This window comes from Neodiprion fabricii, chromosome 4 (assembly GCF_021155785.1).
Source record: "Neodiprion fabricii isolate iyNeoFabr1 chromosome 4, iyNeoFabr1.1, whole genome shotgun sequence".
NCBI classification, from domain to species: Eukaryota; Metazoa; Arthropoda; class Insecta; order Hymenoptera; family Diprionidae; genus Neodiprion; species Neodiprion fabricii.
The window spans coordinates 11,161,210-11,180,338 of record NC_060242.1 but is presented as its reverse complement, the minus strand read 5'-3'; the positions used below and the strand labels follow the sequence as shown (position 1 = coordinate 11,180,338).

General features: G+C 57.7%; 2 pseudogenes; both read left to right on the top strand.

Moving 5' to 3' along the window:
• Window positions 1-3,721: 3,721 nt before the first annotated feature.
• On the top strand, window positions 3,722-3,876 carry LOC124181753 (annotated as a pseudogene).
• Window positions 3,877-4,334: 458 nt separating this feature from the next.
• Window positions 4,335-12,005, top strand: LOC124181843 (annotated as a pseudogene).
• Window positions 12,006-19,129: the final 7,124 nt, after the last annotated feature.

Sequence of the window (19,129 nt, the reverse complement as noted above, 5' to 3'; positions counted from 1 at the left end):
ACTTGGCATGTAAGATCTCTTGTTAAATTTGAAGATATTTTTTTCACTACATGTATAAATCTTATATTATGTAAATTACGAATAATATTGCTGATGTACTATTTTACTGGGCTGTATGGGGTTGTACCCCATAGCCTTGATAAATTTATTAAAACAATCAATCAATACGGGCCGACGTGACTCGTTGAAGCTGCGGTAGGAGTCAAGCGAAAAGGAGGCGCGGCGTCCCGGGGTCGATCCGGATAGACGGGACTTGTGAAGATTTCGGTACGAGTCGACCGAAAGGCGATGCGCGGCATCTTGGAGTCGATACGGGCCGACGGGTCTCGATGAAGTTTCGTTCCGAGTCGATTGAAGGGAGGTGCGCGGCCTCCCGGAGTCGATCCGGGCCGGCGGGACTTGTAAAAATTTCGGTTCGAGTCGACAGAAAGGCGATGCGCGGCGTCCCGGAGTCGATCCGGGCCGACGAGACTTGTAAAAATTACGGTCCGAGTCGACAGAAAGGCGATGCGCGGCGTCCCGGAGTCGATACGGGCCAACGGGACTCGATGAAGTTTCGGTCCGAGACGAGTGAAAGGCGATGCGCGGCGTCCCGGAGTCGATACGGGCCGACGGGACTCGTTGAAGCTGCGGTACGAGTCAAGCGGAAGGCGACGCGCGGCGTCCCGGAGTCGATCCGGTCAGACGGGACTTGTAAACATTTCGGTCCGAGTTGACCGAAAGGCGATGCGCGGCGTCCCGGAGTCAATCCGGGCCGGGAGCCTGTCGGAACATCGTCAAATGAGCCTCGGTTAATTTCGACAAAGTTCCCGGAGTTCAAAATTTTTTCGATGACCCGCGGAGGTTTCGCCCCGTAAGCCGACCGAGCTACCACCGTACCGGTGCCGACGTCCTAGCGGCCAGGCTCCTACTAGTAACAGGAGCGAGTCGGTCGGGCCGGTCTACCGTCGTCCGCCTGCTACGCCGTACCGGTACGTGCTCCAGCACGATACGTACGTCGGCGTCGACCAGGAGCGGGCGTTCGCGGACCGTTCCGTGCCTCGTACCAAAGAAACTACGCGACTCGCGTTGTTTCATCTATCGTCACTGCATTACCGCGGGTCGGTGTCTCAGACCGAATGGCCCTTGACGCGGTACCAAGAAGTTCGGCTCTCCGTGAAACACGGAAGGCTGAACGCTCCAACGCACGCGTCAACTCGCTTTTTTCCGAGCGTACACTCAAAGACCAGTGAAGTTATAAAAACGTATCCCAGACGCTTTCAATCTAGCTGACGGGTACGGGAGATCGTTCGAACGCTCATGAGCCGAGTGTCAAGGTGGCGACACACGGAACCGGGGCTGCCTGCGAGCAGTCCCGAAACACGCAGTAGACGCGCGGCCGACCGGGCTACGAGACCCGGTCGGCGATGAGGGGCGCACGTCCGAGCCGAAATTTTGTATGGAAGCTCCCTGGGTGATCCTGCCAGTAGTCATATGCTTGTCTCAAAGATTAAGCCATGCATGTCTTAGTGCAAACCATATTAAGGTGAAATAGCTAATGGCTCATTACATCAGTTATGGTTTCTTAGATCGTACACACATTGACTTGGATAACTGTGGTAATTCTAGAGCTGATACATGCAAACAGAGTTTCGACCAGAGATGGAAGGAATGCTTTTATTAGATCAAAACCAATCGGCGGCGGGTACGTCCCGTCCGCCGTTTACCGCGGTGACTCTGAATAACTTTGGGCTGATCGCACGGTCTCGTACCGGCGACGCTTCTTTCAAATGTCTGCCTTATCAACTGTCGATGGTAGGCTCTGCGCCTACCATGGTTGTAACGGGTAACGGGGAATCAGGGTTCGATTCCGGAGAGGGAGCCTGAGAAACGGCTACCACATCCAAGGAAGGTAGCAGGCACGCAAATTACCTACTCCCGGCACGGGGAGGTAGTGTCGAAAAATAACGATACGGGACTCATCCGAGGCTTTGTAATCGGAATGAGTACACTTTCAATCCTTTAACGAGGATTCATTGGAGGGCAAGTCTGGTGCCAGCAGCCGCAGTGATTCCAGCTCCAATAGCGTATATTAAAGTTGTTGCGGTTAAAAAAGCTCGTAGTTAAATGTGTGTCCCACGCTGTCGGTTCACCGCTCGCTGTGTCTGACTGGCATGATTGTCGGACGTCCTACCGGTGGGCTGAGCCCTCCGGGGCGGCCCGACTAATGTCCCATCGCGGTGCTCTTCACTGAGTGTCGAGGTGGGCCGGTACGTGTACTTTGAACAAATTAGAGTGCTTCAAGCAGGCTATTTTTGCCTGAATACTGTGTGCATGAAATAATGGAATAGGACCTCGGTTCTATTTTGTTGGTTTTCGAAACCCCGAGGTAATGATTAATGGGGACAGATGAGGGCATTCGTATTGTGACGTTAGAGGTAAAATTCTCGGATCGTCGCAACACGGACAGAAGCGAAAGCATTTGCCAAAAATGTTTTCTTTAATCAAGAACGAAAGTAAAGGGTTCGAAGGCGATCAGATACCGCCCAAGTTCTAACCATAGACGATGCCAGCTAGCGATCCGCTCAAGTTCCTGCGATGACTTGGCGGGCAGCTTTCGGGAAACCAAAGCTTTCGGGTTCCGGGGGAAGTATGGTTGCAAAGCTGAAACTTGAAGAAATTGACGGAAGGGCACCACCAGGAGTGGAGCCTGCGGCTTAATCCGACTCAACACGGGAAACCTCACCAGGCCCGGACACCGGAAGGATTGACAGATTGAGAGCTCTTTCTTGATTCGGTGGGTGGTGGTGCATGGCCGTTCTTAGTTGGTGGAGCGATTTGTCTGGTTAATTCCGATAACGAACGAGACTCTAGCCTGCTGAATAGGCGAACCTTCCGGTATCTCGAAGGCCCCCGGCCTCGGTCGGGCGGTTTTTACTACTGGCGTACAAATAAATCTTCTCAAATAGACAGGCGGCTTCTAGCCGCACGAGATTGAGCAATGACAGGTCTGTGATGCCCTTAGATGTTCTGGGCCTCACGCGCTACACTGAAGAGATCAGCGTGTCTTCACCGGCCGAAAGGCCCGGGTAACCCGCCAAACCTTCTTCGTGCTAGGGATTGGGGCTTGCAATTATTCCCCATGAACGAGGAATTCCCAGTAAGCGCGAGTCATAAGCTCGCGTTGACTACGTCCCTGCCCTTTGTACACACCGCCCGTCGCTACTACCGATTGAATGATTTAGTGAGGTCTTCGGACTGGTACGCGGCAATGTCTCGGCATTGCTGATGTCGCCGGGAAGATGACCAAACTTAATCATTCAGAGGAAGTGAAAGTCATGACAAGGTTTCCGTGGGTGAACCTGCGGAAGGATCATTAACGTTTCGTACTGCCGAAGCAGCGACTCGTTAGCGCGCGGGGCTGTCTCGCCGCGAGAGCGGCGTGTCACGCCGACGTGTCGCGAACAAAATTTCACAAGACTTTGAACAACGTAACGGTCGGGCCCGGTTGCCGCAGCGCGCAACACAATCGTCGTGACAACGAACGCGGTGCTGACACCGTATACGATGGGTCCGGCGTTCGCCGCGGTCGCGACAAGCGCAGTCGCCGGCTGAAACCGCCCGACGACCGACTCGCGCCGAGGCGTCGACCCGTCGCTCCGCGTCCAGCGCGGAGCAGCGGCGGGTCGTTCGCGCCTCCGGCCGACTCGGTGCCGAGAGGGGACCGCTCCGCATGTATGATTACCCTGAACGGTGGATCACTTGGCTCGTGGGTCGATGAAGAACGCAGCTAATTGCGCGTCAACTTGTGAACTGCAGGACACATAAACATCGACATTTCGAACGCACATTGCGGTCGACAGATACAATTCCCGGAACACACCTGGCTGAGGGTCGTTGAACAACGACAGACTGCTCCGTCAGCAACGGTGCTGCAAAAACCCCCCCGGGGGAACAGCGCACCGTGCCCTTGCAAGCGAATGACTGGGCGTTCGCAGCCCGTGTCGCGTCGCCTCAAACAAACACCTTTGTCACGGTCACGACGCGTCGCCGCGGATCGCGGGGTCGGGCTGTCGCTGTCGTTCGTCGCGTTCCGGTGCCAGCGATAGTCGAGAAAACGAACGAATTCGGCAAGGCGACACACAGACCGCGCGAGGTCGGTTTGCCGCTCATGTGAACAAGTTCCGTTCCACGTTTCGCCACGGAGGGCTCTCGAGTCCACCGTACGGCAAGCGTGTTCACGGTCGTTTCCGTGGCTCGAACGTATGGAAGAGATACGTTGTGTCCTTGTCCGTGTCGACGGTGCTGTTCTTGAACGAACGACCGTCGCCAACGACGGACTCGCAATCGTACGACGACCTCGGAGCAGGCGAGACTACCCGCTGAATTTGAGCATATTCCTAAGCGGAGGAAAAGAAACCAACTAGGATTTCCTCAGTAGCGGCGAGCGAACAGAAAACAGCCCAGCACTGAATCCCGCGGTTCTGCCGCCGGAAAATGTAGTGTTTGGGAGATTCCACTTATCCCGGGGCGTCGGCCCGCGTCCAAGTCCTTCTTCAATGGGGCCAATTACCCGCAGAGGGTGCCAGGCCCGTGGTGACCGGGACGCGCGACGAAAGGATCTCTTCTCAGAGTCGGGTTGCTTGAGAGTGCAGCTCTGAGTGGGTGGTAAACTCCATCTAAGGCTAAATATGACCACGAGACCGATAGCGAACAAGTACCATGAGGGAAACTTGAAAAGAACTACGAAGAGAGAGTTCAAGAGTACGTGAAACCGTTCAGGGGTAAACCTGAGGAACCCGGAAGATCGAACGGGGAGATTCATCGTCAGCGACGCAGGCTTCGCCGCGGCTCGCGATGTCGGGACTTCACGTCCACGGCACTCGGTTGCGGTGCAATGTCCGGCGGCGCCGGCGTGCACTTCACCCTTAGTAGGACGTCGCGATCCGTTGGGTCTCGGTCGAAGGCCCGGTCGGCTGCCCGTCTCGGCGTTCTCGTCGGGGCAGACCCCCGGTTGCCCGTCCGGCTGCCCGGCGGTACCCGCACGGTATAGAGTCGCATTAAACTGCGTCGTGCCCGCCGCAAGCGCGGTCAGCGATTCCCGGTGGTCGGACCTAGCGCCGTCCCCGGGCTTGGCCAGCTGTTGGCTGACGGTGTCCTCTGGCTGGCTCGTCCGAATTATCAAATACCGGTCGGCGACGCTATTGCTTCGGGTACTTTTAGGACCCGTCTTGGAAAACGGACCAAGGAGTCTAACATGTGCGCGAGTCATCGCGACGAGCAAACCTAAAGGCGAAATGAAAGTAAAGGTCAGTCCAGCGCTGACCGAGGGAGGATGGGCCGCGTCACGATGCGGCCCTGCACTCCCGGGGCGTCTTGTTCTCACTGCGAGAAGAGGCGCACCCAAAGCGTACACGTTTGGACCCAAAAGATGGAGAACTATGCCTGGTCAGGACGAAGTCAGGGGAAACCCTGATGGAGGTCCGTAGCGATTCTGACGTGCGAATCGATCGTTGGAACTGGGTATAGGGGCGAAAGACTAATCGAACCATCTAGTTGCTGGTTCCCTCCGAAGTTTTTCTCAGGATAGCTGGCACTCGCGTACAAAACGTACACGAGTCCCATCCGCTAAAGCGAATGATTAGAGGCCTTGGGGCCGAAAGGACCTCAACCTATTCTCAAACTTCAAATGGGTGAGATCTCTGGCTTGCTTGAACTACAAAGCCACAAGATCTCGGATCAGAGTGCCAAGTAGGCCACTTTTGGTGAGCAGAACTGGCGCTGTGGGATGAACCAAACGCCGAGTTAAGGCGCCTAAGTCGACGCTTATAGGATACCATGAAAGGCGTTGGTTGCTTAAGACAGCAGGACGGTGGCCACGAAAGTCGGAATACGCTGAGGAGTGTGTCACAATTCACCTGCCGAAGCAACTAGCCCTGAAAATGGATGGCGCTGAAGCGTTGCGCCTATACTCGGCCGTCAGCGGCATACGAGGCGGCCTAGGCCGTCATGAAGCCCTGACGAGTAGAAGGGTCGCGGTAGTGTGCGCAGAAGGGTTTGGGCGTGAGCCTGCCTGGAGCCGCCGTCGGTGCAGATCTTGGTGGTGTCAGAAAATACTCCAGCGAGGCCCTGGAGGACTGACGTGGAGAAGAATTTCGTGTGAACAGCCGTTGCACACGAGTCAGTCGATCCTAAGCCCTAAGAGAAATCCGATGACGATGTTGGTGTATTTCTATGCCTGACACTCGCGTCGTGACGCCGGTGATTGTGCTAACGTCGGGCCTCGCTCAGCGTTTTCCCCGGCGTGGGCGCGCGCGGTTTGAAATGTGACACACCCGTCGGGCGAAAGGGAATCCGGTTCCTATTCCGAAACCCGGCAGCGGAACCGTTCACATGTCGGGCCCTCGCAAGAGGGTTCGTGGGGGTAACTCAAAAAGACCTGGAGACGCCGTCGGGAGATCCGGAGAGAGTTTTCTTCTCTGTATAAGCGTTTGAGTTCCCTGGAATCCTTTGGCAGGGAGATAGGGTTTGGAACGCGAAGAGCACCGCAGTTGCGGCGGTGTCCGGATCTTGTCCTCGGACCTCGAAAATCCAGAAGAGGGCCACGTGGAGGTCTCGCGACGGTTCGTACCCATATACGCAGCAGGTCTCCAAGGTGAAGAGCCTCTAGTCGATAGACTAATGTAGGTAAGGGAAGTCGGCAATTTGGATCCGTAATTGGCTCTGGTAATGGATTGGCTCTGAGGATCGGGGCGTGTTGGGCTTGGTCGGAAAGCGGGTTTGGCTGACGTGCTGGGCCTGGGCGAGGTGATGGTAATAACCGGATCCGAGCTCGGTCCCGTGCCTTGGCCTCCCGCGGATCTTCCTTGCTGCGAGGCTTCGGCGGCGGTTCGCCGTTGCCGTCGTCCTCTTTGGCCGCCATTCAACGATCAGCTCAGAACCGGCACGGACTAGGGGAATCCGACTGTCTAATTGAAACAAAGCATTACGATAGACCTAGCGCGTGTTGACGCAATTTGATTTCTGCCCAGTGCTCTGATTGTCAACGTGAAGAAATTCAGGAAAGCGTGGGTAAACGGCGGGAGTAACTATGACTTTTACTTTCTTAAGTGGGTTGTGGCTGGGTGTCAAAGCCGTGGTAGAGTGCTTGCGACGTCCTATCTGCAATACACATGTGCCAACCGTCACCTCCTCGTGGTGAGAGTCGGTCAATGGGTGCGGGTATTACAACCCGCATCCAGCTAACGACGGTGGGCTGTCGGCCGCCCAAAGACGGCTTTCCTTGGGGAACCGTCACGTGCCCACCGACCGGCTACCGGCGTGCGGCCGATGAACGGCCCCCCCCCCCCCCCCCCACTAACTTTCAGCAGGCCCGCAAACAAGAAAGATTAAAAGCAGAACCCGCCGCGTGCCTCAGCCCGGCGGGCATGATAAAACAAGCACCCGGGGGGAGCTAGATGATCCCACGGGGGGAGCTAGATGATCCCCCGGAGGTGGCTGTGCGGGTAGTGGACGACCCCACGCCAGTCCCTGAAGACGAACCGCACCCTATCGACCCAGACCCAGCACCCGAGCGGTATGCCCGCGGTGACTGCGAGCAGGACTTTGCTACAAAGCGAGGGCTTGGAGTTCATCACAGGATACGGCACCCCGTGGATGTAAATGCGGCTATTGAACTGCCCGGCGCCAAGCTCAGGTGGAGGGATGAAGAATTGCGGATGATGGCACGCGAGGAGGCTCAGGCCACCGAACGAGGAGTGAGGTTCATGAACCTACACCTTCTCGCTCTGGTCCCCGGTAGGACCCAGAGGGCGATTAAAGGGGTCCGGCGCAGGCCGGACTACCGAAGAATGGTTGAGGCAGCCCAGCACCAACTAGAGGCTGCCCAGTCCCCCCCTGGCACCCCTACTAGACTACCGGGACGAAGGAGCCGTTCGCTGCCGTCACCGCATGAGCGCCCTCCCTCCGCCGATATAGCAAGGGTAACACCACCCACCCCAGCGGCACCTGCTCCCGCTACAACTTGGGGGCGGGACCTTGCCGGAGCTATACGTCGCTTGATCGTGATATCCCGGCAGGAGGAGCATCATCGTGCAAACGAGTTGACCGACATCGATGATGATGCTTTTGATGGGGGAAATACAGACGTCGCCATCATCGAGTGGTTAGGCAGTGTATTTCCCCCTGCAGCTGCTGCAGCTGGATCCAGGCGCCGTGAGCCGGCAGCAAACTCAACCCGCCAGAGGTATGGAAAGCTGCCGTCAAAGAGGACACTGCGTCGTCGTGAGTACGCCCAATTCCAGACTGGGTGAAAAAACCATCGACGTCACGTAGCTCGGGAGATCTTAGAAGGAGGCCACAGTTCGACCAACCACACCGTGGACCAATTAGTCACGCACTGGGGCCCACTCCTTAGCCATCCGTTCAAGGACTACGCAGGACCTTCTAGGATCCCGCCCGAAAGACCCGAGCTACGGTACACGTGGAACCCAATCTCCGCTCAGGAGATTGACGACATTAAGGTCCCCGTGTCGTCGTCACCCAGTCCAGACATGGTTACGGCGGGGCAGTGGCGCATGCTATCACCATCTACCCGCGCGCTCCTCTATAATGTCGTCATGCTCAAGAGGTGGTTCCCAAGACAACTCCTTCAGAGTCGGACTATCTTCATTCCAAAGAAAAAGGTATCGGAAAATCCTGGGGACTACCGACCAATATCGATTGGCTCGGTAGTGGTTCGTTAACTTCACCGCATTCTTGCTGTCCGCCTTAGATCCGCCAACCTTAACGACGATCGCCAGCGTGCGTTTATTGCGGCCGACGGAACGGCGGAAAATACGGCTGTCCTCGACGCCATCTTATGGACGGCCCGCACGCTGCTTCGCGAGCTCCACGTGGCTACCCTTGATGTCGCAAAGGCATCTGACACGATAAGCCACAGGGCGCTCGCAACGATCGTCGGACAGCTCGGCCTACCCACCGGCTTGGTGTCCGTTGTGGCCGAGCTGTACAAAGGCGCTACCACCAGGCTGGCGGCGGACAGGAAAACGTTCCCTCCGGTACTATTTCGGCGCGGTGTTCGTCAAGAAGACCCCCTCTCGCCGATTCTTTTCAACCTGGTCGCAAACAAAATCCTTCCGGCCGTGTCCTCTGAGTTCGGGTTTATCCTCGAAGGCGAGCGGATTGCCTGTCTCGCGTTCGCGGATGACCTGACCCTAATAACATCCTCTAAGTGGGGAATGCAGAGGGCACTCGCTAAGGTTGAAGATACGGCAGCTAGCATAGGGCTAATGTTCAACCCGTCCAAGTGTACAGCTTCATCTTCGGTGCCCGCCGGTGAGGCAAAGAAGGTCAAGACCGTGGTCAAACCGCTATTTCGACTACGGGACGGCCCTCTGACCCGAACCGGCGTGCTCCGAAGATGGACGTATTTGGGTGGCGAGTTTAGCCCCGGGGGGCTTACGACTGTCGAGGCCGAGCTTGGAGCGGAGCTGAATCACATCACCAAAGCTCCGCTCAAGCCGCAGCAACGACTAACCATGCTGCGGCTCTTCCTGCTACCCAGGGTCTACCACCTACTAGCCCTGGGTAGAACTACGGCAGAAAGGCTCGAGTCCCTCGACATTCAAGTCAGGCGCGCGGTTCGCGTCTGGCTTCGGCATCCCGACGACACGGCGGTCGGCTATTTTCACGCCTTAGCGGTGGATGGCGGATTGGGTATTCCCTCCCTCACCACCCTTATCCCAGCAATGATCATCAGCCGCCCCGGCGGATTGAACCAGAGTAGTCTCTCCGCGGCCCGGGCGGCATATGCGTGTCAAAGATTCCAGCGAAAACTCGGCTGGGCCAGGCGCACGCTCCGCAAAACCGGGTTAACGGGAGACGACTCGTCGGCCAAGGCACGCCAGCAGCTGTGGGCAATGATTCTGCACGAGTCAGTGGACGGACAGGAGCTCCGGAAATCTTCCGCGAGCGTCTTGTCCAGTAACTGGGTCCACCACGGGACCGACTCCATCCCGGCCCGTGACTACGTGCAGTATCACCACGTCCGTGTCAACTGCCTCCCCACACTGGTACGTACCTCACGAGGGCAGCGGCGCACCAGCCGGCGTACCACCTGCCGTGCTGGATGCGACTCTACGGAGACCGCTGCCCACGTCATACAACAGTGTTGGAGGACGCACGGAGGCGGGATCAAGCGTCATGACGCGGTCTGTGCCACAATAGCTGCTGGCCTCAGGGATAAGGGCTGGAACATCCAGAAAGAGAGGGTGTTCAAGACCTCCGAGGGAAACCCGAAGCCCGACATAATCGCGAGCAAGGAGGGGCGCGGGGCTATCATCGATGCCCAGGTCGTCTCAGGCGTAACCCCGCTCTCGACAAGTCACGTCAGAAAGCGGGGTTACTACGCCGACAACCGGGACCTATTGGAGGGCGTGGCTGCGCACCTACAGGTCTCGGTCCCGAACATTGAGACGACCACGTGCACCCTCACATGAAGGGGGGTTTGGTGCGAGCAATCGCACCAAAGCCTCCGCTCGTTCGGGCTATCGGACAGGCTCCTCGGAGGGATCACGACTCGGGTGCTACAAGGGTCACACACCAACTGGGTGCGGTTCAACCAGATGATTGGTCTTAGGCTTCGTCCACATCGTCCTCAGCCCCGACAGGGCATCGGCCAGCTCCTGTCGCTGAGGTAGGGACCCGCGTTCCCCAGTGTGTCAAGTGTTCGTGTTATCCACGTATTTGTCTTGTCCACGTCTGTCATTCAACCGCCAATGCATTTTCAAATAGCCAAATGCCTCGTCATCTAAGAAGTGACGCGCATGAAGGATTAACGAGATTCCCACTGTACCTATCTACTATCTAGCAAAACCACTGCCAAGGGAATGGGCTTGGACGAATTAGCGGGGCAAGAAGACCCTGTTGAACTTGATTCTAGTCTGGCACTGTGAGGAGACATGAGAGGTGTAGCATAAGTGGGAGGTGGCAACATCGCCGGTGAAATGCCACTACTTTCATCGTTTCTTCACTTACTCGGTTAGGCGGAGCGCGTGCGTCGAGGACTTTCGTCCCGGCTGTCACGGTGGTCTAGAGCCAAGCGTGTAAGAGTGGCGTGAGGCTTCGGCTGATCGTCGATCACACTCCCGCGTGATCCGATTCAAGGACACTGCCAGGCAGGGAGTTTGACTGGGGCGGTACATCTGTCAAAGAATAACGCAGGTGTCCTGAGGCCAGCTCAGCGAGAACAGAAACCTCGCGTAGAGCGAAAGGGCAAGAGCTAGCTCGATTTCGATGTTCAGTACGCATGGAGACTGCGAAAGCACGGTCTATCGATCCTTTTGGCTTGAAGAGTTTTCAGCAAGAGGTGTCAGAAAAGTTACCACAGGGATAACTGACTTGTGGCGGCCAAGCGTTTGAAGCGACGTCGGTTTTTGATCCTTCGATGTCGGCTCTTCCTATTATTGCGAAGCAGAATTCGCCAAGTGTTTGATCGTTCACCCACCAATAGGGAACGTAAGCTGGGCTTAGACCGTCGTGAGACGGGTTAGTTTTACCATACTGATGACTCGTCGTTGCAATAATAATCCTGCCGAGTACGAGAGGAACCGCAGGTTCGGACATTTGGTTCACGCACTCGGTCGAGCGGCCGGTGGTGCGAAGCTACCATCCGTGGGATTATGCCTGAACGCCTCTACGGCCGTATCCCCTCTAGTCAAAGGGGGCAACGATATTTCTAGGAGTCTTGTGCGTCGAAAGGTTCGAAACAATGTGACTTTACTAGGTGGTCGGTCCACGGACCGGTCGTCGCACGATCCCTGTTTGCCGGGCGGGGTCTTCGGCCTTCGTCGGGATCTTCTCGCTCGTCGGTCTGGCCACGAACGGTCGATCATGGGTCATCCAGTTCGATGTCGAGACTCGAAATCGTGTGTAGACGACTCAGGTACCTGGCGGGGTGTTGTACTCGGTAGAGCAGTTACCACGCTGCGATCTGTTGAGACTCAGCCCTTGGCTTGGGGATTCGTCTTGTCGGTTAGACAAGGCCCCAATATGTTTGTAGTTGCAGAGCGCTGGCTTGACGCCGGTCACGCGACGCGTCGCTCGTCTCATGTCGGACAAGTCGCGGGCGGACCGGCGCGGCCGTGCTCTGCTCGCCGAACGGGTGCGATGGCAATGCGAGTGCGGGGACTCAGAAAACGAGATTTTTTTCCCGTACCCGTTGTCCCTCGAGATATATCCGAAGCAGCAGCTCGGATCAACGGTCGGCGAACACAAGGCCGACAAGCGCGACTGGAGGGACCAGTAGACCCCCTCGGTACGTCGCGGGATTCGGCGACGGTATTATAGGCCGCAGTTATTCTTCCGATGATACGTCGACCGTCGGCCGTCGTCCTCGATCCCCAAGGGACTTGGGAATTTTTTTTGTCCCAGGCGACGAAGAGGCAATGCGCTGCGTCCCGTGATAGTCGGCGCTGGACCCGCGAACCGACTGTGGCACGGCGGGACTTGTGAAAATTTTTGTCCGGGCCGACCGAAAGGCAATGCGCCCCGTCCCGGGGCCGATGGGACGACGGCGGTCGGACGGACTCCCGATGCGGCGCGACGGGACACTTGTGAGAATTTCGGTCCGAGTCGACCGAGAGGCGATGCGCGGCGTCCCGAAGTCGATACGGGCCGACCGGACTTGTGAAAATTTCGGTCCGATTCGAGCGTAAGGCGACGCGCGGCGTCCCGGAGTCGCTCCGGTCCGACGGGACTTGTAAAACTTTCGGTCCGAGTAGACAGATGGGCGATGCGCGGCGTCCCGGAGTCGGTTCGGGCCGACGGGACTTGTAAAAATTACGTACCGAGTCGACAGAAAGGCGACGCGCGGCGTCCCGGAGTCGATTCGGGCCGACGGGAATTGTAAAAATTTCGGTCCGAGTCGACCGAACGGCATTGCGCGGAGTCTCGGAGTCTCGGAGTCGGGCCGGGAGCCTGTCGGAACATCGTCAAATGAGCCTCGGTTGATTTCGTAGACTAATGTAGGTAAGGGAAGTCGGCAAATTGGATCCGTTACTTTGGAATGAGGATTGGCTCCGAGGATCGGGGCGTGTTGGGCTTGGTCGGAAAGCGGGTTTGGCTGACGTGCCGGGCCTGGGCGAGGTGATGGTAATAACCGGATCCGAGCTCGGTCCCGTGCCTTGGCCTCCCGCGGATCTTCCTTGCTGCGAGGCTTCGGCTGCGGTTCGCCATTGCCGTCGTCCTCTTCGGCCGCCATTCAACGGTCAGCTCAGTACTGGCTCGGACTTGGGGAATCCGACTGTCTAATTAAAACAAAGCACTGCGATGGCCCAAGCGGGTGTTGACGCAATGTGATTTCTGCCCAGTGCTCTGAATGTCAACGTGAAGAAATTTAAGCAGGCGCGGGTCAACGGCGGGAGTAACTATGACTCTCTCATCGACGGTTGGCTGTCGGCCGCCCAAAGACGGCTCCCCTCGGCAAGTCGTCATGTGCCCACCGCCCGGCCACTGGCGGGCGGCCGATAAACGGCGGGGGCTTAAGGAAGGGGATGGGTTGCCAGCCCTCCCCACCAACTTTCAGCAGGCCCGCAAAATAAACGAATCAAAAGCAGAATCCGCCGAGTGCCTCAGCCCGGCGGGCCTGCTGAAACAAGTACCCGGGGGGAGTCAGCCGATCCCCCGGAGGTGGCTGTGGGGGTAGTGGACGACGCTACGCCAGTCCCTGACAACGAACCGCACCCTATCGACCCTGAACCAGCACCTCAGCGGTATGCCTGCGGTGACTGCGAGCAGGACTTAGCTACGAAGCGAGGGTTCGGAGTTCACCGCAGAATACGACTCCCTGTGGAGGCTAACGCGGCCATCGAACTGCCCGGCGCCAAGTGAAGGTGGAGGGATGAGGAACTGACGATGATGGCACGGGAGGAGGCTTAGGCCACCGAGTGGGGAGTAAGGTTTATGAACCTACACCTCCTCGCTCTGATCCCCGGTAGGACCCAGGAGGCGATCAAAGAAGTCCGGCGCCGGCCGGACTACCGGAGGATGGTCGAGGCAGCCCAACAAGACCTCGAGGCTGCCCACACGCCCCCTGGGACCCCTGCCAGACTACGGTGACGAAGGAAACGCTGCATGCCATCACCGCGCCAACGCTCTCCCTCCGCTGATCCAGCAAGGGTATCACTACCCACCCCAGCGGTACCTGCTCCCGCTACACCTTGGGGGCAGGACCTTGCCGGAGCTATACGTCGCCTAATCGAGACAGCCCGGCAAGAGGAGCATCATCGTGCCAACGAGTTGGCCGACATCGCCGATGATGCTCTGAATGGGGGAAATATAGACGCCGCCATAATTGAATGGTTAGGCAGGGTATTTCGCCCTGCAGCCGCTGCAGCTGGATCTAGGCGCCGCGAGCTGGCCGCGAACCCAATCCGCCAGAGGAACGGAAAGCCGCCGCCTAGAAGGACACTGCGCCGTCGAGAATTCGCCAGTGTCCAGACCGGGTGGAAAAACAACAGACGTCACGTGGCTCGGGAGATCGTGGAAGGGGGCCCCAGTTTGATCAACCATACACTGGACGAGTTGGTCACGCACTGGGCCCTACTGTTGGGGCACCCCTCAAGGGATTACCCAGGTCCTTCCAGGATCCCGCCCGAAAAACCCGAGCTACGGTACACGTGGGACCGAATCTCCGCTCAGGAGATTGATGTCATCAAGGTCCCCGTGTCGTCATCACCCGGTCCAGACATGGTCACGGCGAGGCAGTGGCGCGCGGTGTCGCCATCTATCCGCGCGCTCCTCTACAATATCGTCATGCTCAGGGGGGGGATTTCAAGACAACTCCTGCAGAGCCGGACAATCTTCATTCCGAAGAAAAAGGTACCGGAGAACCCTGGGGACTACCGGCCAATTTCGATTGGTTCGGTAGTGGTTCGACAACTACACCGCATCCTCGCTGTTCACCTTAGATCCGCCAACCTAACCGACGATCGGCAGCGTGCCTTCATTGCGGCCGATGGTACGGCCGAGAATACGGCGGTCCTAGACTCCATCTGATGGACGGCCCGCACGCTGCGACGCAAGCTGCACGTGGCCACCCTCAATGTTGCAAAGGCATTCAACACGGTGAGCCACGCTGCGCTCTTAACGATCGTCGGACAGCTCGGCCTACCAGCTGGTCTGGTAAACTATGTGGTCGAGCTGTTTAAAGGTGCTACAACCAGGCTGGCGGCGGACAGAAGGATGTCTCAACCGGTACCTGTCCGGCGCGGAGTCCGGCAAGGAGATCCCCTCTCGCCGATTCTCTTCAACTTGATCGCATATAAAATCCTTGTGGTTGTGCCCTCTGAGGTCGGGTTCAACCTTGAAGGCGAGCAGATTTCATGTCTCGCCTTCGCGGACGACCTGACCTTCATCACAGCATCCAAATGGGAAATGCAGAGGGCACTTTCAAGGGTTAAGGAGACGGCAGCGAGCATGGGGCTGACACTTAACGCATCCAAATGCACTGCTCTGTCTTTGAAGCCTGCCGGTAAGGCGAAGAAGGTCAAGACCGTGGTCGAACCGCTATTTCGACTACGGGACGGCCCTCTGACCCGAACCGGCGTGCTCCGAAGATGGACGTATTTGGGTGGCGAGTTTAGCCCCGGGGGGCTTACGACTGTCGAGGCCGAGCTTGGAGCGGAGCTGAATCACATCACCAAAGCTCCGCTCAAGCCGCAGCAACGACTAACCATGCTGCGGCTCTTCCTGCTACCCAGGGTCTACCACCTACTAGCCCTGGGTAGAACTACGGCAGAAAGGCTCGAGTCCCTCGACATTCAAGTCAGGCGCGCGGTTCGCGTCTGGCTTCGGCATCCCGACGACACGGCGGTCGGCTATTTTCACGCCTTAGCGGTGGATGGCGGATTGGGTATTCCCTCCCTCACCACCCTTATCCCAGCAATGATCATCAGCCGCCCCGGCGGATTGAACCAGAGTAGTCTCTCCGCGGCCCGGGCGGCATATGCGTGTCAAAGATTCCAGCGAAAACTCGGCTGGGCCAGGCGCACGCTCCGCAAAACCGGGTTAACGGGAGACGACTCGTCGGCCAAGGCACGCCAGCAGCTGTGGGCAATGATTCTGCACGAGTCGGTGGACGGACAGGAGCTCCGGAAATCTTCCGCGAGCGTCTTGTCCAGTAACTGGGTCCACCACGGGACCGACTCCATCCCGGCCCGTGACTACGTGCAGTATCACCACGTCCGTGTCAACTGCCTCCCCACACTGGTACGTACCTCACGAGGGCAGCGGCGCACCAGCCGGCGTACCACCTGCCGTGCTGGATGCGACTCTACGGAGACCGCTGCCCACGTCATACAACAGTGTTGGAGGACGCACGGAGGCGGGATCAAGCGTCATGACGCGGTCTGTGCCACAATAGCTGCTGGCCTCAGGGATAAGGGCTGGAACATCCAGAAAGAGAGGGTGTTCAAGACCTCCGAGGGAAACCCGAAGCCCGACATAATCGCGAGCAAGGAGGGGCGCGGGGCTATCATCGATGCCCAGGTCGTCTCAGGCGTAACCCCGCTCTCGACAAGTCACGTCAGAAAGCGGGGTTACTACGCCGACAACCGGGACCTATTGGAGGGCGTGGCTGCGCACCTACAGGTCTCGGTCCCGAACATTGAGACGACCACGTGCACCCTCACATGAAGGGGGGTTTGGTGCGAGCAATCGCACCAAAGCCTCCGCTCGTTCGGGCTATCGGACAGGCTCCTCGGAGGGATCACGACTCGGGTGCTACAAGGGTCACACACCAACTGGGTGCGGTTCAACCAGATGATTGGTCTTAGGCTTCGTCCACATCGTCCTCAGCCCCGACAGGGCATCGGCCAGCTCCTGTCGCTGAGGTAGGGACCCGCGTTCCCCAGTGTGTCAAGTGTTCGTGTTATCCACGTATTTGTCTTGTCCACGTCTGTCATTCAACCGCCAATGCATTTTCAAATAGCCAAATGCCTCGTCATCTAAGAAGTGACGCGCATGAATGGATTAACGAGATTCCCACTGTACCTATCTACTATCTAGCAAAACCACTGCCAAGGGAACGGGCTTGGACGAATTAGCGGGGCAAGAAGACCCTGTTGAACTTGATTCTAGTCTGGCACTGTGAGGAGACATGAGAGGTGTAGCATAAGTGGGAGGTGGCAACATCGCCGGTGAAATGCCACTACTTTCATCGTTTCTTCACTTACTCGGTTAGGCGGAGCGCGTGCGTCGAGGACTTTCGTCCCGGCTGTCACGGTGGTCTAGAGCCAAGCGTGTAAGAGTGGCGTGAGGCTTCGGCTGATCGTCGATCACACTCCCGCGTGATCCGATTCAAGGACACTGCCAGGCAGGGAGTTTGACTGGGGCGGTACATCTGTCAAAGAATAACGCAGGTGTCCTGAGGCCAGCTCAGCGAGGACAGAAACCTCGCGTAGAGCGAAAGGGCAAGAGCTAGCTCGATTTCGATGTTCAGTACGCATGGAGACTGCGAAAGCACGGTCTATCGATCCTTTTGGCTTGAAGAGTTTTCAGCAAGAGGTGTCAGAAAAGTTACCACAGGGATAACTGACTTGTGGCGGCCAAGCGTTTGAAGCGACGTCGGTTTTTGATCCTTCGATGTCGGCTCTTCCTATTATTGCGAAGCAGAATTCGCCAAGTGTTTGATCGTTCACCCACCAATAGGGAACGTAAGCTGGGCTTAGACCGTCGTGAGACGGGTTAGTTTTACCATACTGATGACTCGTCGTTGCGATAATAATCCTGCCGAGTACGAGAGGAACCGCAGGTTCGGACATTTGGTTCACGCACTCGGTCGAGCGGCCGGTGGTGCGAAGCTACCATCCGTGGGATTATGCCTGAACGCCTCTACGGCCGTATCCCCTCTAGTCAAAGGGGGCAACGATATTTCTAGGAGTCTTGTGCGTCGAAAGGTTCGAAACAATGTGACTTTACTAGGTGGTCGGTCCACGGACCGGTCGTCGCACGATCCCTGTTTGCCGGGCGGGGTCTTCGGCCTTCGTCGGGATCTTCTCGCTCGTCGGTCTGGCCACGAACGGTCGATCATGGGTCATCCAGTTCGATGTCGAGACTCGAAATCGTGTGTAGACGACTCAGGTACCTGGCGGGGTGTTGTACTCGGTAGAGCAGTTACCACGCTGCGATCTGTTGAGACTCAGCCCTTGGCTTGGGGATTCGTCTTGTCGGTTAGACAAGGCCCCAATATGTTTGTAGTTGCAGAGCGCTGGCTTGACGCCGGTCACGCGACGCGTCGCTCGTCTCATGTCGGACAAGTCGCGGGCGGACCGGCGCGGCCGTGCTCTGCTCGCCGAACGGGTGCGATGGCAATGCGAGTGCGGGGACTCAGAAAACGAGATTTTTTTCCCGTACCCGTTGTCCCTCGAGATATATCCGAAGCAGCAGCTCGGATCAACGGTCGGCGAACACAAGGCCGACAAGCGCGACTGGAGGGACCAGTAGACCCCCTCGGTACGTCGCGGGATTCGGCGACGGTATTATAGGCCGCAGTTATTCTTCCGATGATACGTCGACCGTCGGCCGTCGTCCTCGATCCCCAAGGGACTTGGGAATTTTTTTTGTCCCAGGCGACGAAGAGGCAATGCGCTGCGTCCCGTGATAGTCGGCGCTGGACCCGCGAACCGACTGTGGCACGGCGGGACTTGCGAAAATTTTTGTCCGGGCCGACCGAAAGGCAATGCGCCCCGTCCCGGGGCCGATGGGACGACGGCGGTCGGACGGACTCCCGATGCGGCGCGACGGGACACTTGTGAAAACTTCGGTCCGAGTTGACCGAGAGGCGATGCGCGGCGTCCCGGAGTCGATACAGGCCGACGGGACTTGAAAAAATTTCGGTCCAAGACGAGGGAGAGGCGATGCGCGGCGTCCCGGAGTCGATACGGGCCGACCGGACTTGTGAAAATTTTGGTCCGAGTCGAGCGAAAGGCGATGCGCCGCGTCCCGGGGCCGATGGGACGACGGCGGATGGAGGAACCCCCGATGCGGCGCGACGGAACACTTTCGAAAATTTCGGTTCGAGTCGACCGAGAGGCGACGCACGGCGTCCCGAAGTCGACACGGGCCGACGGGACTCGATGAAGTTGCGGTC